Source organism: Phyllobates terribilis, unplaced genomic scaffold, assembly GCF_046119375.1.
Source record: "Phyllobates terribilis strain yellow unplaced genomic scaffold, ASM4611937v1 Scaffold_5__5_contigs__length_657084704, whole genome shotgun sequence".
NCBI lineage: Eukaryota > Metazoa > Chordata > Amphibia > Anura > Dendrobatidae > Phyllobates > Phyllobates terribilis.
Genome location: NW_027362765.1, coordinates 11,493,899 through 11,516,735, shown reverse-complemented (window position 1 = coordinate 11,516,735; position 22,837 = coordinate 11,493,899). Strand labels below are relative to the sequence as shown.

General features: G+C 47.1%; 2 pseudogenes; both read right to left on the bottom strand.

Annotated features, from left to right (window-relative positions):
* Positions 1–16,758: 16,758 nt before the first annotated feature.
* Positions 16,759–18,588, bottom strand: LOC141270832 (ATP-dependent DNA helicase pif1-like; annotated as a pseudogene).
* Positions 18,589–18,941: 353 nt separating this feature from the next.
* Positions 18,942–20,335, bottom strand: LOC141270831 (uncharacterized; annotated as a pseudogene).
* Between the last annotated feature and the right edge of the window lie 2,502 nt (positions 20,336–22,837).

The following is a 22,837-nucleotide window of genomic DNA, read 5'->3' as shown; positions in this document are numbered from 1 at the left end:
TGATCAATGGAACAGATGTCAGGAGAAAGACAAAACTAGAGAGGAACAGAGACCCAGTGACTTTCTACTAAGTGTTTCACAAGTACACACACGACACACCATCAGATTCACCAGGTGTAAGCAGATGATGTTATAGAAAACTTAGTTTTTGCATCATTTCTTTTATCCTCTTCATCCTCAAAGTACCAGACAAACTGTAAGTTACTCACAAAACACACGGACTGACAGCAGCCATTTTTAGTTGTTATAACTATTCTTATACTTTATCGTCCTGTGCCCGTAGATGCATTCTTCACTAAAATCGGGTGCTCAGAAAAGAAAAGAGCAGCGACAGAAAGCTCCACAAATAAATGTAGAGATTTGTAAAATTCCTAAAGTTACAGACTTTCTTTAAAAGAAAATCTACAGAATCTGATCGGCCGACTGAATGTGATGTCAATAACAAGAGCTGTGAAAATGTCCATCTCCATCTCACTGCTCTGAGCACGCGGATTATTTCATTGTAGTGCCCCAAACATCTGACGCAGAGCCAGAAAATGTCCATCTCCATCTCACTGCTCTGAGCATGCGGATTATTTCATTGTAGTGCCCCAAACATCTGACGCAGAGCCAGAAAATGTCATTGACGAAATGGCGGGTGCTCAGGAAGGGGTGGAAGCGGCTTCAGAGTTTCCATCAGATATTGGGCTGTGCAAATGGAAAGTGAAAAATTATATTGGAGTAAAGTCTTAAAAAGATCCCTCTACACCAGATGTTTCCAACTGTGACCAGCTAACATTTATGGTCCGTTATGTTTTGCCCACTGGACTCCTTGAAAGATTTCTACAATTCATTCCTGTTATTGGTCACACTGGCAAACAAACAGCCGAGGTGATTGTTGGTATGCCTTGTAAAAATGGTATTAATATTAAAGATTGTAGGGGTCAGTCAGAGTAACATAGTAACATAGTTTTTAAAGCCGAATAAAGACTTGCGTCCATCAAGTTCGACCTGTTAGTTCTGTAATTGCTAAAGTTGATCCAGAGGAGGGCAAAAACCCCAAATGATTTAGCCAATCTTCACCTGAGGAAAAATTCCCTCCCGACTCTGAAACCAGCAGTCAGAATAAATCCCTGTATCAACCTACTATTTTATTTTATTTTTAAGTATACGCTGAAATCTGCCTGGTATCTAGAAATGCATCCAGTCCCCGCTTGAACTGGTTTAGTGAATCTGACATTACTGTCTCCTCACTCAGTGAATTCCATATTCTCACTGCTCTTACCGTAAAGAACCCCTTCCTATGCTGGTGCTGAAACCTTTTCTCTTCCAGTCTTAGTGAATGCCCTCTTGTTACCGTAATATCCCTCCTTTTGAACAAATCCCGGGCAAGGTCTCTATACTGTCCCCTAACATATTTGTACACATTTATTATGTCCCCCCTCAACCTTCTCTTTTCCAGGCTGAATAGTCCTAGTTTTGCCAACCTCTCTGGGTATTGCAGTTCCTCCAATCCCTTTATTAATTTTGTTGCCCTCCTTTGTACCTTTTCAAGCTCATTTATATCCTTTCTATATATTGGGGCCCATAACTGAGCACAGTATTCCAAGTGTGGTCTGACCAGTGCTTTGTACAGTGGAAGAACAATGTTCTCATCCTTTGCAGCTATACCTCTTCTGATACATCCCATTACCCTGTTTGCCCTTACAGCAGCGGCCTGACTTTGGGCACTCCTATTTAGTTTGCTATCAATCAAGATGCAAAGTCCTTCTCCATCTCTGAATTCCCCAATGATTTCCCATTCAGTGAGTACTGGTGACTTCCATTTTTCCTTCCCATATGTATGGCCTTACATTTATCCTCATTAAACCTCATTTGCCATTTAATGCTCCACCTACCCAGCTTATCCAAATCCCTCTGTAGGTCTGCACTGTCCTCTTTTGTATTAATTGTTTTACATAACTTTGTGTCATCTGCAAATATTGATATTTTACTATTTATCCCGTTGACTATGTCGTTACTAAAGATATTAAATAACATTGGGCCTAGTACAGACCCCTGTGGTACCCCACTAGTGACGCTTACCCAATCTGAGTATATTCCATTTACAACCACCCTCTGCCTTCTATCCTTTAGCCAGTTTGCTACCCACTTGCAAACATTTTCCCCCAGCCCCATCATTCTCATTTTGTATACCAACCTATTATGTGGCACGCTATCGAACGCTTTTGAGAAGTCGAGATACACGACATCCACTGGTTCCCCCTGATCTACTCGAGAGCTAACCTCCTCGTAGAAGTCAATCAGGTTTGTTTGGCAGGAGCGATTCCTCATGAATCCATGTTGGTTCGGGATTAAAAGATTATTAGCATCAAGATGCTCCGCAATTGCCTCTTTAATGAAGCTTTCAAAAATTTTGCCCACAACGGACGTCAGACTCACCGGCTGATAGTTTCCGGCGTCACTTTTCGCTCCCTTTTTGAATATTGGCACTGCATTCGCCTGTCGCCAATCAAGTGGTACAGACCCAGTCTCAACAGAGTCCTTAAATATAAGATATAACGGTCTGTCTATCACATTACTTAGTTCCCTTAGTACCCGTGGGTGTATGCCATCAGGTCCTGGTGATTTGTTTATTTTAATGTTACTGAGGCGTTTCTGTACCTCAACTTGGGTTAGATTAGTCATACTTAGTGGAGGACTAAGCTTGTCACTTCTCATTTCTCCTGTTAGTTCTATTTCCTTTGTGAAAGTTGTCGAAAAAAAATTATTTAATAGATTAGCTTTATCCTCATCTTTCTCTATGATTTTGCCTTCCTCACTTTTTATCGGTCCAATATTATCCGATTTAATCCTTTTACTATTTATATACGTAAAGAACAGTTTGGGATTTGATCTACTTTCCCTAGCAATACGTTTCTCTGTTTCCTCCTTCGCTATTTTTATTTGTTTTTTACAGGTTCTCGTTTTTTCCTTGTAACACATTAGTGCCTCCTTACTGTTTTCCTGTTTTAATCTCTTGAATGCCTCTTTTTTGCTATTTAACGCCCCTTTTACGTTCTTGTTCAACCATATTGGTTTCCTCTTATTTCTGGCCCTTTTATTCCCATACGGTATATACCTCTCGCACTGAGTATTCAGAATTCTTTTGAAGGTTTCCCATTTACTATTCGTATTCCATTGATTAAGTACTTTGTCCCAGTCAATAAGTTGAAGGTTTTCTATCAGCTGATCAAACTTCGCCCTCCTAAAGTTTAATGTTTTTGTTGTTCCCTTATTGATAACCCTACTGAAGGGCATTTTGAAGTCGATAATATTATGATCGCTATTACCTAGGTGCCCCCCTATCTGTACCTCAGTTATTCTATCAGGCCTATTAGTCAATATTAAGTCCAACACGGCCTTCCCTCTCGTTGGTTCCTGCACTAGTTGGGAGAGATAATTATCCTTAATATTTGTCAAGAACCTTTTTCCTTTCTGAGATCTACAGGTTTCTGTTTCCCAGTCAATATCCGGGTAGTTGAAATCCCCCATTACAATCACTTCATTATGTTTTGCTACTTTGTCTATTTGTCCTAATAGCAGATTCTCATTCTCCTCTGTTATATTGGGTGGCTTATAGCAGACCCCCAGTAATATTTTATTATTATTTTTTGCCCCCTCTATCTCTACCCACATGGACTCGACCCCCTCTTCTCCCTCTCCTATATCTTCCCTTAGTCTGGGTTTTAGACATGACTTTACATATAAGCAGACTCCTCCGCCTTTCCCCTGTTTCCGGTCCCTTCTAAATAAACTATAATCTAATAAATTTACCGCCCAGTCGTAGCTATCGTCTAGCCAAGTCTCTGTTATACCTACGATGTCATACCTCTCCTCCGATATAAGCGCCCGCAGCTCATCCGCCTTATTGGTCAGGCTTCTTGCGTTGGTCAGCATGCAAGATAAAACTTTGGGGTTATTTAGCATCCTATTCTTCTCTAACGATCTAACTGTACTATCCCCACCCCCCTCTCCACCCTCATTATATTCACTTCTCCCCTTCCCCCTTGCTTGCCTCATATCCCACCTATTTCCTTGGTTCCCCCCCCCCCCGTCTCTAGTTTAAAAACTCCTCCAACCTATTAGCCATCTTCTTCCCCAGCACCGCTGCACCCTCCCCATTGGAAGCATAAAACTGGTTAATGTTTATAAGTATGAGTCGTCGATAATACAGAATTGGCCAGGTTCTGTAATCTCAAGAAGTTTACCTATAAACATTGTTTTAGACAATAGATCTGTGTATTTCTTATGGAACATAATGGGAAGTGTACATATATTATCTGAATCAGTATTTTGGTTACAATAACACTATTTGTCAAAGCAAATATAACACTGGTCACTTGTGTACAAATCAGTATAATTACATAGTTACATAGTTTATAAGGCCGAAAAAAGACAAGCGTCCATCCAGTTCAGCCTATTTCTTGTGCACTGCAGCTATTCCGCAGCGTTGATCCAGGGGAAGGCAAAAAAAAAAAACATGCGGTATAGGCCAATTTACATCATTGAGGAAAAATTCACTTCCCGACACCAATCTGGCAGTCAGATTAAATCCCTGGATTAATTAACTAAGCATAAGATGTAATTTTATTGTTCTCAAGAAAGGCGTCCAGGCCTCTCTTGAACTCATTAAGTGAGTTGGACATCACCACTTCCTCTCCCAGAGAGTTCCACAGTCTCACGGCTCTGACCGTAAAGAATCCCCTTCTATGCTGGTGCAGGAACCTCCTTTCCTCCAGATGCATAGTGTGCCCCCTCGTCTTTGTCACCATCCTTGGTATAAACAGGTCATGGGAGAGATCTCTGTACTGCCCCCTGATGTATTTATACATGTTTATGAGGTCTCCCCTAAGCCTTCTCTTTTCCAACGTAAATAGGCCTAAATCTTTGAAACACACAACTTCATAGACCATAGAACAATTAACATTGTCTTACTGTATTGACACCTAGCAAACACTTTGTGGATAGCATGCATCAAGGACAGTTCATGTAAAAGAACTATATATTCCACACTTGGTCTAATGACCACACTTTATCAAAGCATATAAACAATATGTTACAATATGTAGGCTATAAGATATCCATATTTTTTATTAGCAATACACCAGTCCTTGTTGAATTTAATCAGAGTAAGTCTGTCTGCATTTTCCGTGGAGAGGCGTGTGCGCCTATTAGTTATGATTGCCCCAGCGGAACTGAAAATACGCTCAGACTCCACACTAGCAGCCGGGCAGGCCAGCACCTCCAAGGCATATAAGGGGAGGTCGGGCCAAGTTTTCAGCTTAGACACCCAATAATTAATGGGAACTGAAGCATCAGAAAGGACGCACGGATATCACTTAAGTAACCCTTGACTATGTTCTGCAACTTATCCCTCCTTGGCATTGTTACAGGCACAGATAGCCCTTGCTGTGTTACTGGTCTATTGAAAATTGACCAATTTGTGCACATTTCCCCCCCACCTCTGTTGGAGCTGGTTTTCTTGTCTCTCCCCATTATCCCTTGCTGTTGAAAAGAGCTGGTACCTCTGCCACCAGTATTGTCTGAGGGTGATATTTTCAGCAACTGATCTACAATGGCCCTCTGGAACGATTCCATTGTAAAACTCTTTGTTGACTATAAAAGGAGAGAAGGAATTTTCTCCTTGTACCGTGGATCGAGAAAGGTGGCCAACCAGTATAAAGTTGTTGGATAAAATGTGTATCACACGAGGGTCTTGCCACAGACACACATGAACTGTGTCATGTGGGCCAAGCTGCAAAAAGGCAAATATTCCGTGTCACCAACAGTAGAAATATTACCCATCCTCTCCTCACGCTGACTCGCCTCATCCTCCTCCATCTCCTCGTCCTTGTCTCCAGCCCATCCAGCCTGGACAGACATGAAGCTTGGGTTGGGTGTCCCCTCTGTAGCATTACGAGTCCCCTCGATAGCACAGAAAAACAAGTCCTCTCCCTCCTCATCTTCCTCCTCATCACCCATTGTTGCCTCAGAATATGGGGCTGGGCTGGGTAGTAACACCCATTGGGAAATCTGGCTCCATACCAACATGCTGGGCACTCAAAGCTTCCTCTTTGAGATTATGCAGTGATTGTTTCAAGAGACACAGCAGCGGGATGGTTATTCTGATAATAGCTTGATCACCGCTCACGAGGTTGGTGCAGTACTCAAAGTTCTCAAGAACTTCACAAATGTTAGCGATCCACACCCACTCGACTGTTGTTATGTGTGGTGGCTGACTCTCAGTCTGACGGGCATGCTGAAGCTGCTATTCAGCTACTGCCCTCTGCTGTTCACTAATCCTCGCCAACATATGATAGGTGGAGTTCCACCGCGTGGGCAGGTCGCAAATGAGTCGGTGACTTGGCAAATTCAAGCACTTTTGCAGTGCTGTAAGAGCAGCAAAAGCGGTAGAGGAATGGCAGAAATGGGCGCTAATACGGCGCACCTTCTCAAGTAGGTATGACAAGTCACGGTCAGTTTTCAGAAATTTCTGAACAACTAGGTTCAGCACGTGAGTCATGCATGGCTTGTGTACCAGCTTGCCGACCTTTAAAGCCGCCACCAGGTTACGCCCATTATCGCAGATGAACAGACCGGGTTGAAGGTGCAGTGGGGAGAGACACTGATCGGTCTGATGTTTTAAAGCTTGCCACAGCTCTGCTGCAGTGTGTGGTTTCTGACCTAAACAGATCAGCTTCAGCATAGCGTGTTGCCGCTTTGCCAATGCGCTGCTACACAGGTCACAGCTTGGCAGTGATGGGGAGGGTAATTCAGCAGAGGATGAGGAGCAGGAGGAGGGGAGAGAGGAAGTGGATTATGAAGAGGCGGAAACCCTGACAGATGTTGGGCCCGCTATTTTTGGTGTGGGTAGGATGTGTGATGTTCCAGTTTACGCCTTTGTCCCACCCTCCACCAGGTTTACCCAGTGTGCCGTGACAGAAATGTATCATCCCTGTCCACAACAACTTGTCCAGGTGTCTGTTGCTAGGTGGACCTTCCCAGTTACGGCGTTGGTGAGAGCACGGTTCAGATTGTTTAACACGTGCTTGTGTAACGCAGGGACGGCACACCAGGCAAAATAGTGGCGGCTGGGAACACTGTATCGTGGGGCAACCACAGACAAGAGATCACGGAAAGACTGTGTTCCCACAAGCCTAAACGGCAACATCTCCACAGCTAGCAATTTGGCAATCTGCGAGTTTAGTATTTTAGTATTTGTGCCTGTGGGTGCAACCGCAGCTTGTGGGCAGAAGGTATGAGCTCCTGCTTCCTGAACAGCAGATTCTGAAGGACATAGCCCAGGTGACATGGCATTGGTTTGACCCGCAGACGCAGATTTGGTACCCTGGGGTTCCGCCCACCTACTGGAGTGCTTGGCTGCCATGTGGTTTTGCATACTGGTGGTGCTTAGGTTGCCTTTGCACTGGCCTCTGCTCAACTTTGTAGTCTGTAGCATCTGCCATACCATGGTTTTCTCTGAAGGAAAAATTCCACACAGCAGCTGAACGCCCCCTTGCCCTGACTTTGTGCACAGCGGGGGTGCTCTTGGGAACAGTTGACCTAGTTCTCACTCTGGGCATCAACGCACGCCACCTCCTCTTGAGCCTCTTCAATGCTGCACGGTGATAGTCCAGAGCCTAAAGGATACGTAACAAACAGATCCTCGGAGTGGCCAAACTTGGGGTCATATGTCTCCTGTGACTGATAATGGCTGGAGGAAGGAGAACCAGCTTCAGGATTGGATGGGCCAGCCTTCTGTATATCCACAGTAGACTATGTGGTCGTGGAAGATTTGTTGCTGCTTGACAAATGCGTAGAGGCCTTGTTTGCTATCCAAGACAGAATCTGCTGTCTCTCTTGTGGCTTCCACACACGTTTACGTTCCAGACCGGGAACTTTTTCCAGGAACATAGTGGATGCATCAAGCTTCTTCTGACCTGACACAGACTGAGTGCCTTCTCGCGCACCACTGACACTTCCCTTAACAACAGGCTTTTTTGCCATCTTGGGTTTTGTTTACAGATTTTCAGATGTTGATGGCACAAGCAAAGCTAGCGGTCACAGCCAAAATAGTGGTTAAAATGGGCTGGTGCGTGCTTTATAGCAGGCAGTAGGAAATGTTTGGACTACTGCTTTGTGTAGGGCACAAAACGCTTTTTTAAGTGGACTAATTTGTCAGGCTCTGACCCTTAAAACTGGAGCTAGTGAGCGGCTCCTTTAAACACAGAACTAGTATACACTGCAGGCAGCCCTTAAAACAAAAGCCCTTTTATCAAGAGGCCTAAACACTCTCCCTAGCTGCTCAGCAATCTCTCCCTATGCTTATAGAATGCAGGCTCCAGACTCAATGTGCACAAAATGGCAGTGGCAGGGCTTAAATAGACCCCATGACGCTGGGCGGCCAGCCAATCACAGTAATGCCACAACCAAGATGTCTGAAGCTTTACTGTGTCTATGTCATATGTATGTACAGTACAGACCAAAAGTTTGGACACACTTTCTCATTTAAAGTTTTTTCTGTATTTTCTTGACTATGAAAATTGTACATTCACACTGAAGGCATCAAAACTATGAATTAACACATGTGGAATTATATACTTAACAAATAAGTGTGAAACAACTGAAAATATGTCTTATATTCTAGGTTCTTCAAAGTAGCCACCTTTTGCTTTGATGACTGCTTTGCACACTCTTGGTATTCTCTTGATGAGCTTCAAGAGGTAGTCACCGGAAATGGTCCTCCAACAATCTTGAAGGAGTTCCCAGAGATGCTTAGCACTTGTTGGCCCTTTTGCCTTAACTCTGCGGTCCAGCTCACCCCAAACCATCTCGATTGGGTTCAGGTCTGGTGACTGTGGAGGCCAGGTCATCTGGCGTAGCACACCATCACTCTCCCTCTTGGTCAAATAGCCCTTACACAGCCTGGAGGTGTGTTTGGGGCCATTGTCCTGTTGAAAAATAAATGATGGTCCAACTAAACGCAAACCGGATGGAATAGCATGCCGCTGCAAGATGCTGTGGTAGCCATGCTGGTTCAGTATGCCTACAATTTTGAATAAATCCCCAACAGTGTCACAAGCAAAGCACCCCCACACCATCACACCTCCTCCTCCTTGCTTCACAGTGGGAACCAGGCATGTAGAGTCCATCCGTTCACCTTTTCTGCGTCGCACAAAGACACGGTGGTTAGAACCAAAGATCTCAAATTTGGACTCATCAGACCAAATCACAGATTTCCACTGGTCTAATGTCCATTCCTTGTGTTCTTTGGCCCAAACAAGTCTCTTCTGCTTGTTGCCTGTCCTTAGCAGTGGTTTCCTAGCAGCTATTTTACCATGAAGGCCTGCTGCACAAAGTCTCCTCTTAACAGTTGTTGAAGAGATGTGTCTGCCGCTAGAACTCTGTGTGGCATTGACCTGGTCTCTAATCTGAGCTGCTGTTAACCTGCGATTTCTGAGGCTGGTGACTCGGATATACTTATTGTAACGGGTCCGGGAGGCGGAACCTCTGAGCTACTATACAAGGGGGCGGCCCTTGTAAGGGAGCGGGTGGCAGTCTCTGGGTGAACGGACAGGGAGTTACGGCAAGTGATCAGGGCAGTCTCTGGGTAAGGGGTAGGTACGACCTGTGATGGCAGAGCCTCCGGGTAGGCTAGCAGGCAGATGGTAGATGTGTGCTCCCAGGTGAGCAAGCGAGAGTCTCTGGAATAGCAGGTGGTCACGGCACGTGACGGCGGAACCTCCGGGCTGGCAGGCAGGTAGGTAACGGAGAAGCGCTCCCAGGTGAGCGGGCAAGAGTCTCTGGAATAGCTGGTGGTCACCGCACGTGACAACGGGACCTCCGGGCTGGCAAGCAGGCAGGTAACGGAGATGCGCTCCCAGGTGAGCGGGCAAGAGTCTCTGAGATAGCTGGTGGTCACAGCACGTGACAACGGAGCCTCCGGGCTGGCAAGCAGGCAGATAACGGAGAAGCGCTCCCAGGTGAGCGGGCAAGCTGGTCCATAGACAGACTGACCGGAGTAGTAAGGCAGACCGTCGGACCTCAGGCAAGCAGGCAGGTAGCTGATATGCGCTCCCAGGTGAGCGGGCAGGCTGGTCCTTTAGACAGACTGACAGGAGTAGTAAGGCAGACCGTCGGACCTCAGACTGGCAGACAGGTAACAAGTATTCAGGCAGGAATCAGGCAGGTAACTGGCAGGTAAACTAGCAGGAAACTGGCAGGAAACTGGCAACGGGACCTGAGGGCTGAAGCACAGGTGAGACACAGGTGCAAACAACATTGCTCGGGCACCTCCATTTTGGAGGAGGTGCCTTATATATGATGAAGTCCTCCGGCCATTGGCCGGGGACTCCTTAGGACGGCGCGCGCGGCCCCTTTAAGAGGAGGGGAGCGCGCGCGCGCGCGCCCTAAGCACAGGGGCCGGGAAGGAGCGCGCGCTGAGAGCAGAGCGGGAGGAGGACGCCGGGAAGGAGCGCGCGCTGACAGCAGAGCGGGGAGAGGACGCTGGGCACGGAGCAGAGCGGTGAGGGGAGCAGCGTCCCTGCCTAGCAGAGGGCAGGGACGCCAGCGCTACAGTACCCCCCCCTTTAGGCCCCCCCTTTTTTTAGGCCAGACAGAAATTTAGCTAGGATGAGAGGGGCATGGATGTTCTCCCGGGGCTCCCACGTTCTCTCCTCAGGACCAAACCCCTTCCAATCTACCAGAAAAAAGGTCTTTCCTCTTACCCTTTTGGTGGCAAGAATGTTCTCTACCTCAAACTCGTCCTCAGCAGAAACCGGAGCAGGAGGCGTACCTGTAGACTTGGAAAAAGAGTTAAGCACCACAGGTTTGAGGAGAGACACATGGAAGGAGTTAGGGATCCGTAAGTTGGCCGGGAGTTTCAATTTATAGGCCACCGGGTTGATCTGACTGATGACCTCCAGTGGGCCGATGAACCGAGGCCCTAACTTATAGGAAGGGATCTTGAGCCGGACATATTTGGACGAGAGCCAGACTTTATCCCCAGGGCGGAATTGAGGAGGGTCCAGACGTTTTTTGTCAGCGTGTCTTTTCATACGCTCGGATGACAGAAGGAGTGCGGACCGGGTACTCTCCCATATGGAGGAAAATTTGTTAACAAGAGATTCCGCAGCCGGATTGTCCGCCGAGGTGGAGACGGGAAACGGGATCCGAGGATGCTGACCGTAGACTACAAAAAACGGGGATTTGGAGGAAGACTCGCTCTCGTGATTGTTGTACGAGAATTCGGCCCATGGCAGGAGATCCACCCAGTCAGAATGGTGGGCATTAACGAAGTGCCGAAGGTAACTGGTCAGGTTCTGATTGATCCGCTCCACTTGACCATTAGACTGTGGGTGGTAAGCGGAGGAGAAGTCCAGGGTGACGTCCAGCAATTTACAAGTGGCTCTCCAGAAACGGGAAGTGAACTGTACCCCACGATCCGACACGATGTGACGGGGCAGGCCATGAAGACGGAAGATGTGGCGGATAAAGTCTTTAGCCAGCTCGGGTGCAGACGGAAGACCTGGCAGTGGAATGAAGTGAGCCATCTTGGAGAAGCGGTCAGCGACCACCCAAATGACCGTACAACCGGCAGAGACGGGTAGATCAGTAATGAAGTCCATCGCTATATGCTGCCAGGGGGCAGCAGGTACTGGCAGAGGTAGGAGGCGGCCGGCCGGCAGGTGTCTCGGAACTTTGTTGCGGGCGCAGGACACACAGGCAGAAACAAAGTCTATTACATCCTTGTGCAGGTTAGGCCACCAGTAGTGCCGGGTAATAAGCTGGAGGGTCTTTTTCTGACCGGCGTGGCCAGCTAGTTTAGACGAATGACCCCAGTGTAGGATCTTCTCCCGATCAGGTACTGGTACGAACGTCTTACCAGGAGGAAGACGATTTAGACTCACGGGAGCCACCTGCATTACTCTGGCGGGATCGATGATATGTTTCGGATCCTCCTCGAGATCAGACACCAGAAAGGACCGAGACAAAGCGTCCGCCTTGACGTTTTTGTCAGCCGGGCGAAAATGAAGGACAAAATCAAAACGAGCAAAAAACAAGGACCACCGGGCTTGGCGCGGGTTAAGTCTCTGGGCATGCTGGAGGTAAGCCAAGTTCTTGTGGTCAGTGTAAATTATTACCGGGTGAAGAGCCCCCTCGAGCAGGTAACGCCACTCCTCCAATGCCAGTTTGATGGCCAATAACTCTCGGTCTCCTATGGAATAGTTGCGCTCAGAGGAGGAGAAGAGTTTAGAGAAGAAGCCACAAGTTACCATCCTCCCGGAAGATGATTTTTGAGTAAGTACCGCTCCGGCTCCAGAGGAGGAGGCGTCAACTTCCAGGAAGAACTGCTTGTTGCCATCTGGGCGATGCAGCACCGGGGCGGAAGAGAAGGCCTGTTTAAGGGAAAGAAAGGCCTCCTCTGCTTCGGGTGGCCACTCTTTGGGATTAGTACCTTTACGGGTGAGCGCAGAAATTGGGGCCGTCCGGGAAGAGAAGTGTGGTATGAAGAGGCGGTAGTAGTTGGCGAAGCCCAGGAATCGCTGAATGGCCTTCAACCCCTCCGGTCGGGGCCATTTCTCGATGGCAGACAGTTTCTCAGGATCCATTTGTAGGCCGGTCTGAGAGATAATGTAGCCCAGAAACGGAAGCGAGGTCTGCTCAAAGAGGCACTTCTCAAATTTAGCGTAGAGATGGTTCTGCCTTAGCCTGAGCAGGACCTGACGAACGTCCCTCCGGTGAGTCTGGAGATCCGGAGAGAAGACCAAGATGTCGTCCAGGTACACCACTACGCAGGAGTAGAGAAGGTCCCGGAAGATGTCATTGACCAACTCTTGAAAGACGGCAGGAGCGTTACAGAGACCAAAGGGCATTACCAGGTATTCATAGTGGCCGTCCCGGGTGTTGAATGCCGTCTTCCATTCATCCCCCTGACGAATACGAACCAGGTTGTACGCCCCACGGAGGTCCAGTTTGGTGAAGATCCTAGCCCCCCTCAGGCGATCAAATAATTCTGGAATGAGCGGAAGGGGGTACTTATTCTTCACCGTGATCAGGTTTAGGCCTCTATAGTCTATACAGGGACGGAGAGAACCGTCCTTCTTTTTGACGAAAAAGAAGCCTGCTCCCGCCGGGGAGGTAGATTTCCGGATGAATCCTCTGGCCAGATTCTCCTCAATATATTCGGACATTGACCGGGTCTCAGCAGCGGATAAAGGATAGATACGCCCACGGGGAGGAGTAGTACCGGGTAGCAGATCGATGGGACAGTCGTATGGTCTATGTGGTGGTAATGTCTCTGCCTCCTTTTTATTAAAGACATCTGCATAAGACCAATAAGGAATCGGAAGTCCAGGTAGATTAGCTGGGGTAGGAGAGGGACGGACGGGATGGACGGGAACCAGGCAGGTTTTATGACAGTCTTGTCCCCAGCGAAGGACCTCTCCGGTTTGCCAGTCTAGCACGGGTGCATGTCTCTGGAGCCAGGGCAGACCTAGCAAGAGGGCGTGAGAGAGTCCAGGCAGAACATGAAAGGAGATACTTTCAGAATGCAGCATTCCCACCTGCAGGGTAATGGATTCAGTGATGAGTTGAATGGGGCGAGGTAAGAGGCCCCCATCCACGGCAGCGACAGACAAGGGTACAGCCAGAGGTTTGGTGGGGATGCGGTATTTCTCAACCAGGGACTGTGAAATAAGGTTCCCGGCTGCTCCAGAGTCAAGTTGGGCTAGTTCGAAATAACGGTTCTCCCCGTAGATGATCGAAACTGACAACAGCAGGGATGGAGAGGATTTATTCTTGTCTAGGTGGACCTCTCTGAGCGAACCTAGACACAGGCGTTTCCCGACCTCTCCGGGCAGGCACGGATCCGGTGCTCCTTACTGCCACAGTAGAAGCAGCTCCCCTCGGCACGGCGTGAGTCCTGACGGGTTTTGACCATCTTGGTCTGGTCGACCTGCATAGGCTCAGGAGAGTGTACCTGGGGAGAGATGGAGGGAATGACGGGTTTCTGGAAAGTAGGAGCTAAACGTGGAATCCTTCTCTCACGGGTGACCTCTTTGGCACGCTCCTGGAACCGTAGGTCAATCCGGGTGGCAAGGGTTATCAGATCATCGAGAGAGGTAGGAATGTCCCGACCAGCAAGTTCATCTTTAATACGACCGGACAGACCCTCCCAGAAGACGGATACCAGAGCGTCGTTATCCCAGGCCAGCTCCGAGGCAAGGGTGCGGAACCGTATGGCATATTGGCCCACGGTGAGACCCTCCTGACGGAGGCGTAGCAGAGAGGATGCGGATGAGGTCTTCCGTCCGGGTTCGTCGAAGACTTTCCGGAAAGCCGAGAGAAAAGCAGGCAAGTTGGACACCAGGGGGTCTCCTCTCTCCCATAGAGGATTTAGCCAGGCCAGGGCCTCCCCGGTGAGATGGGACATGATAAAGGCAATTTTGGCCCGGTCGGAATTAAACTGATGGGACAAAAGTTCAAAGTGCAGGGTGCACTGATTTATGAAGCCCCGAGCCTGGACGGAGTCGCCTCCGAAGCGAGGAGGTGCAGACAGCCGGGGACCGGGATAGGTTACCATGGTATTAGTGGGTAGCGGAGCTGCCGGGTTGCGAGTCATGGTACTGGCAGTGGCTGCAGGTGGTGCAGTCAGAGTGTCCAGGCGAGTATTGACATTCCGCAGGTGACCCAGGATGGACTCCTGTTGGGACCTTTGACGGGACAGTTCATGACACAGGTCCGTGAGCGAGGGAGCTTGGGTGCCACCGGGTTCCATGGCCCGAGCAAACTGTAACGGGTCCGGGAGGCGGAACCTCTGAGCTACTATACAAGGGGGCGGCCCTTGTAAGGGAGCGGGTGGCAGTCTCTGGGTGAACGGACAGGGAGTTACGGCAAGTGATCAGGGCAGTCTCTGGGTAAGGGGTAGGTACGACCTGTGATGGCAGAGCCTCCGGGTAGGCTAGCAGGCAGATGGTAGATGTGTGCTCCCAGGTGAGCAAGCGAGAGTCTCTGGAATAGCAGGTGGTCACGGCACGTGACGGCGGAACCTCCGGGCTGGCAGGCAGGTAGGTAACGGAGAAGCGCTCCCAGGTGAGCGGGCAAGAGTCTCTGGAATAGCTGGTGGTCACCGCACGTGACAACGGGACCTCCGGGCTGGCAAGCAGGCAGGTAACGGAGATGCGCTCCCAGGTGAGCGGGCAAGAGTCTCTGAGATAGCTGGTGGTCACAGCACGTGACAACGGAGCCTCCGGGCTGGCAAGCAGGCAGATAACGGAGAAGCGCTCCCAGGTGAGCGGGCAAGCTGGTCCATAGACAGACTGACCGGAGTAGTAAGGCAGACCGTCGGACCTCAGGCAAGCAGGCAGGTAGCTGATATGCGCTCCCAGGTGAGCGGGCAGGCTGGTCCTTTAGACAGACTGACAGGAGTAGTAAGGCAGACCGTCGGACCTCAGACTGGCAGACAGGTAACAAGTATTCAGGCAGGAATCAGGCAGGTAACTGGCAGGTAAACTAGCAGGAAACTGGCAGGAAACTGGCAACGGGACCTGAGGGCTGAAGCACAGGTGAGACACAGGTGCAAACAACATTGCTCGGGCACCTCCATTTTGGAGGAGGTGCCTTATATATGATGAAGTCCTCCGGCCATTGGCCGGGGACTCCTTAGGACGGCGCGCGCGGCCCCTTTAAGAGGAGGGGAGCGCGCGCGCGCGCGCCCTAAGCACAGGGGCCGGGAAGGAGCGCGCGCTGAGAGCAGAGCGGGAGGAGGACGCCGGGAAGGAGCGCGCGCTGACAGCAGAGCGGGGAGAGGACGCTGGGCACGGAGCAGAGCGGTGAGGGGAGCAGCGTCCCTGCCTAGCAGAGGGCAGGGACGCCAGCGCTACACTTATCCTCAGAAGCAGAGTGACTTTTGGTCTTCCTTTCCTGGGGCGGTTCTCATGTGAGCCAGTTTCTTTGTAGCGCTTGATGGTTTTTGCAACTGCACTTGGGGACACTTTCAAAGTTTTCCCAATTTTTCATACTGACTGACCTTCATTTCTTAAAGTAATGATGGCCACTCATTTTTCTTTACTTAGCTGCTTTTTTCTTGCCATAATACAAATTCTAACAGTCTATTCAGTAGGACTATCAGCTGTGTATCCACCAGACTTCTGCATAACACAACTGATGGTCCCAACCCCATTTATAAGGCAAGAAATCCCACTTATTAAACCTGACAGGGCACACCTGTGAAGTGAAAACCATTTCCGGTGACTACCTCTTGAAGCTCATCAAGAGAATGCCAAGAGTGTGCAAAGCAGTCATCAAAGCAAAAGGTGGCTACTTTGAAGAACCTAGAATATAAGACATATTTTCAGTTGTTTCACATTTTTTTGTTAAGTATATAATTCCACATGTGTTAATTCATAGTTTTGTTGCCTTCAGTGTGAATGTACAATTTTCATAGTTATGAAAATACAGAAAAATCTTTAAATGAGAAGGTGTGTCCAAACCTTTGGTCTATACTGTATATATAAAATATCTTTCTATTTATTATACTATCTATGTATATCTATGTGATATTTATCCATCATCTTCCTATAAATCATACACGGTATCTATTAATCATATTACAAGTTAAATGGATTAATTTAAAGCATTTTTATAAACAACAATCCTTGTAAAAATGTTATCACTATTACATAACAACTTTCCTTGAAGTGGTGTATTAATAACTTTCACTTTGACATGGGAGCGTTAGTTCACTCTGGAGAAAGCAACATATAGCTGTCCATGTCCAAAGGCTGGTTCAGGTAAATAAATACCCACTCGATTGAGGGTCTGTCCTTGGGAATTGTTAATAGTCATTGCGAATGCAGGTTTGACTGGAAACTGTCGTCTTCTTAATTTAAAGGGTAACCCCATGTCAGAAGGACACAAATCTATCCGTGGAATAGATACAATGTCCCCTTCGGCTGATCCAGTAATCACTTTAGCCTGTATGATGTTGGGGTGTAAGGCAGTGACAATCAGCCGAGTTCCATTGCAGAGACCTTTGTTGGTATTGAGGTTTCGCAGTAGAATGACAATGGTGCCAATTTTAAGTTGGAGCCGTTGTGATGGCATTGCCGATGGCGTCAGAGAATTTAAAATTTTCACCGGGTACTGTTCACGTTCATCATCGTTATCAGCATCCACAGAATCGTCGCTTGTATATACAACGTACTCGCCACTCATTCTATCCATTATTTGAGAGTTGAGAAGGTGTACATCCTCATTTTTTGGACAGAGTATTGCATGTGATGCTGCAGTGTTAACACTGTCTTTGTCATTGGCATTTATGGTAATGTTTTGTCCAAAGATGTCAGTCACTAAACAGCCAGTGCACAGCATGTCAGGAGGAATTTCTATGACATAATCTCCAAGGTTGTGTTCGTTTGACAGCTCACCATTTCCTAGTTTAAGCAACCAACTGCTGTACTCTGGATCACTGGAGCGTATGTTGTTGAATAGCGGCAGTCTTATAAAGTTTTTCCAGTGTTTTGAATATTTAACACAGGAGTCTACAATTTCTGTTCTTGTGGCATTAGCAAGTACAGGAAGGCATTGTCTGAAGTCTCCTCCAAAAACGAAAACTTTACCACCAAAGGGTACTTGATTTTTGACAGCAACATGTGTTGTCATGACATCATGTAGAAGTCTATCAATGACATTCAAAGCATGGTTTGTGCCATTGTGCACTCATCAATGATAAAAAGTTTAGTATGTTGTAACTTTTTGGCGGCGTTGGTATCACTTTTAATCCTGGAAACAGATGTTTCGTTGATAGGAATTGGTATGCCGTAGAGAGAGTGCATTGTTCGTCCTCCTCGTAGCAAGTTAGCTGCTATTCCTGTTGTGGCTGCAGGTGAGACAACGTCTCCTTGTCCTCGTATATAATGTATGAGTAGATGGCATAGGTAGGTTTTTCCACTGCCACCAGGGCCATCAATAAAGGAGCTCTTAGATGTTAATTGTGGTTTCTTGTAAAGCTTGAACTATGGCCTCGTAGGCGAAACGTTGCTCCTGATTCAGAGTTTCTTTCATCTCTGCAGCCCTTGTCAACTCATATTCCTTATCGTAGTCCTCTTGAGGCTGACTTTTTTTGTTTGCTGATCGTGGTAAATTGAAATCATCAAAAGACTTCCCATGGATTAGCAGCACATCTTGCACATCTTTCATAGTGTAGCCTTCACAATTGATGCAATCTTCTGTGTTATTGTGGTATCTGTGACAGTAGTCTTTTAAAAAATGTTCCTTAAACTCATTCCACAACTCTAGGGGATTAGTAGGTGGGCCGAAAACACAGATGTAAGCAAACATCTCCCGAAGTTGTGTAGGCATGTTCAGAACGGTGGCTTCTATTATAGTATTTTTCCAGACACTGTCATTTATTAATAATCCTAGTGCTAATGCAGCATCTTTAAATGTTTGATGTGTAACACCATTTACGGATTTAGTGCTCTCAAAACTTGTTGGGCTTTTTACATGCAATAATAACAAACGTAAATAATATTGTTCTTGGTCTTTCACAATAACCGTATACATTCTTCCAATTACTTTTTCGCCTCGTCACTTTCTGGGTTCCCATGTGCCTTGTTTCCAAACATAGTGCTCAGGAATTTCTCGGTAATATTGATGTGCATTTAGGTCGATCTTATTAAGGTTGAAGTACACCATTAGTGTGGAATTATTTCGGAGCTTTTGTTGAATGTTGCCAATGGGATCGTCTTCATGAAAATATAGCGGCTGAGAGTTAGGCAGGTGTGCCGCTAGGCGAATGATGGCATGAGTTTGTCTATGCATTGGAAAAGCAAATATTCTCCATGCAGCTTCTGGCGCACTGACGTATCTCGAATCAACAAATTGGCTTGTTTCATCATGTTTGATGTCTCTTTGAGCTATTTCAATATTAGCTTGTCGTGTCCTTTGTATACATATTTAAACAACTATTTTACACTTTGGATGGAAGCACAGATTTCCACATTAATGTGCCAGTTGTATTTTTTGAGCAAATAAGGGTTATATGGGACAACCCATGAATTGTCAATTGTTTTTGAATGATGGTCGTATGTTCTCCCAATGTTTCTGCGGTAACTTGGATAGCCGTCCTTTTCTTTGATGGTATGTTCTTGGTATTTTTTTGGGGAAACCTTTGGAACACTTCTCATTATCCATACAGGGAGAGTTAGGATTGGCTTCTCGACAGGGACCATGAATCATGTTCTTAATAACAATGTTGTGGAGCTGAGGGTATTTTGTTTCATCGGGAATTTCTGCCGATACTATGTTGTCCATGTCCTCTTCAGTTCTTATTTTTGAATTGCTTTCAAGGATTATTAAAATATGTGCGTGTTGGAGACCGCGCTTTTGAAACTCGATGACATGGACGGCTGCGGTGACCTCTCCAAATAAGCCATTGTTGATGTCTGTTAATAGGGAATCAAGTTTCATTTTAAAAAACACGTGCCACCAAGTCTGGCCTATGTTGCCACGGTTTTAAATTTTGTGTAATTTCAGTCCACTTGGGATTGCATGTCATGGTGACAAACAGATCTGGTCGACCATACTTTGTTACTGTACACATAGCATCCTGGTAGCGCTGTTGCATGTTTCTTGGACTGCCTTCAAAAGATGATATCAAAATTAATGTCTTTCCAATTGGGATGCCCTTTTCAATAGATTTTTTTAGTAAATGTTCTTGTAGGAGGCAGTAATTTTCCACTTTTAAATCTTTCTGGTGCATTCTGATGTAATGTAGACTATTTGCCTTGATTTTGACGTATGCATCGACTAAATATTGCTGTGTGAGTTTGCCACCATTGAATAGTGGATTAAATCCCTTCCTGACCGATAATTCAAAGCTATAATACTGAAGGTGAGTTATTCTTCGGACACTATGTCCCTGTTGTTTTAGACCGTCATGCCAACCTTGGTCTCCATAAGGGAAAAAGATAGAATACAGCAGAGCATCCAAATTGCTATGGAGAATGCTGATGCATTGTGTTTTTGGAGCCAGAGGGTTGCGTGGATCAGGTTTTAAATGAAATAATATAGCGCTATTGAAGGGAGGCTCACCATCATCATTGTGAAAGACAACTGCAACTTCACTCACTGTTGGGTTGTTGTATCGCCTTGGATCTTGAGTCCTATCTTGGTTAATAGCCATTGTGATGGTTGGCATGATAGTTCCATTTTGATGAGCTTTGATCTGTTCTTGTTCAACGTCGTGTAGCATTTGATAGGCAGCAGCAAATGGATTGATAGCATTCAGTTGCTCAGCGATAATATTCATCAATGTAGCATGACATTTTTCATTTTCTATTTTTTTTTTGTGTCTGAGTTCATTTGCATTAGCGGTATCCAGTATATAAAGTTGAGCAAATTTTGGTTGGTCTTCGTCTGTTGGATGTAGTGTGCCTGTTCGATGATAGATCTGTTCATGTATGCGAAAACATTATGGGCCATATCCAGGTGGTGGTAAAATACTTGCTCCCATGGAGGCAAAAGCAAGAGAACTGTTGATACTGCGAATATTGTCCATGAATTTTTTGCTGAATTCACTTTCTCCTGTCATCAACTTTTTGAATTCTCCTGGATACTGGAGTATGGGTAGATGGACTTTCTGACAGCACTGAGTAAACTTTCCATCCGAAGGTGTCTCATCTCCAAAATTCAAAGATTGACAACATTGACATAAGTGGTTCATGGGACCGCAGCTGTGTTCGTGAATTGTGTTTTCATCATGAGTTACATTTTTTGCTTGTAGTTGAAGTTCATGTCTTTCTTTTTGTATGTGACTTATTTGCCGGCGGATAATGATTTGTCGTAACTGTGGTAGTCGCACTTCTCTCTGGCTTTGTGATTCAGCTTGTTGCTGTAGACGGTGTGCTTCTGCATCATGTGACAGTCTCCTTGCTGTGGCCAATGGACGTTGTTCCTGAAGTAGCTTGCTTTGGGAAAATGCTTCTTAGATAACCTCATACACTAATTGAAGTTGTAGACTCGGCGGTGTGGTGTGCTGGTACCGACGGGTCATCTTGTGAGCATGGAATTGGTGTTAAGGCTGCAGATTTCTGTTTGCGGCACTGTTGTTGCCTAATGATATCCTGTGATAATCTAATGACTTTTGCATCAGGAGACTCATGTGCTTGATGCCTACGCTTATATGCATTGTTTTTGTCCCAGCGATGCTGTTGCTCTTCCAGAGTCTCATTTGCCCATTGTTGTCTTTGACCTTGTGCCTTTGCTTTCCTTTTATTGGCATTGGCGTACTTTTTAGGAGGAGCCATGTTGGCGTTGATATTTTGCTTTTTAAAGGGGTTTTCCCACGAACGAAAGTTCATTTTAAAAATTGTCTGTGTCTGACCGTGTACGGAGCATACCACATCTCCTGGGCGGGGGAGGAAGCAAAAGACAATACTAAAATTACAGCAGGAGATCACAGAGGATTCATTTTGTGAGGTAAAATATTGTTTAAAAACAGGCAGTGAAATGTTTTACCTCACAAAATGAATCCTCTGCGATCCCCTGCTGTAATATCTGTATTGTCTTTTCCTTCCTCCCCCACCCAGGAGCGGTGGTATGTTCCATACACGGTCAGACACAGGCAATTTTCGTTCGTGGGAAAACCCCTTTAATGTGAGCTGCTTCCTCTGACTGTAGACACGCCGCGCATCTGTCGCCGGGATCAGCCGAATGATTGCCTGCACGGAATTCACGCAGGCGCAGTAAATCAGGCCGCCGCCGTCTTTGTGCAGACAGCGGCGGTCACATTAAAACTGCGCATGCGCTCCTCCTGTACAAACATGGCTGCGGTCAGTGAATCATTCGGCTGATCCTGGCGGCGGGGTGCACAGCGTGTTCGCAACAGTGTTCCGCTGGTGGTACAGCGCAAGAGGCTGCGTACGGCATATACAGTGTCTGTGGTGCATACGGCGTATACAGTGTGTGTCTGTGGTGCGTAAGGCGTATACAGAGTGTGTGTGTGTGGTGGTGCGTACGGCATATACAGTGTGTATGGGGGGTGCATACGGTGTATACAGTGTGTATGGGGGGGTGCGTACGGCGTATACAGTGTGTGTGGGGGGGTGGTGCATACGGCGTATACAGTGTGTGTCTATGTGTGTGGTGAATAAGGCATATACAGAGTGTGTGTGTGGTGGTGCGTACGGCATATACAGTGTGTGTGTGGTGCGTACAGCGTATACAGTGTGTGTGTATGTGGTGCGTACAGCGTATACATAGTGTGTGTGTGATGGTGCGTACGGCGTATACAGAGTGTGTGGTGGTGCGTACGGCGTATACAGTGTATGTGTGGTGCGTACGGCGTATACAGTGTGCGTGTTGCGTACGGAGTATACAGTGTGTGTGTGGTGCGTACGGCGTATACAGTGTGTGTGTGGTGCGTACGGCGTATACAGTGTGTGTGTGGTACGTACGGCGTATACAGTGTGTGTGTGGTGCGTATACAGTGTTTGTGTGTGTGTGGTGCTTACGGCGTATACAGTGTGTGGTGTGTACGGTGTATACAGTGTGTGTGGTGCGTATACAGTGTGTGTGTGGTGCGTACGGCGTATACAGTGTGGGTGTGGTGTGTACGGCGTATACAGTGTGTGTGTGTGTGTGTGGTGCGACGGTGTTCCGCTGGTGGTACCGCGCAAGAGGCTGGTACCACCAGTGGTTTCCATATTGAGACAGCCATCACTTGGGTGTCCCAATATGGTGGTCGGCAAACTTCCGCCGCTTGGAATTCTGGGATCCGGACACATCTGGACGGAACAGGATGTGAAGACGT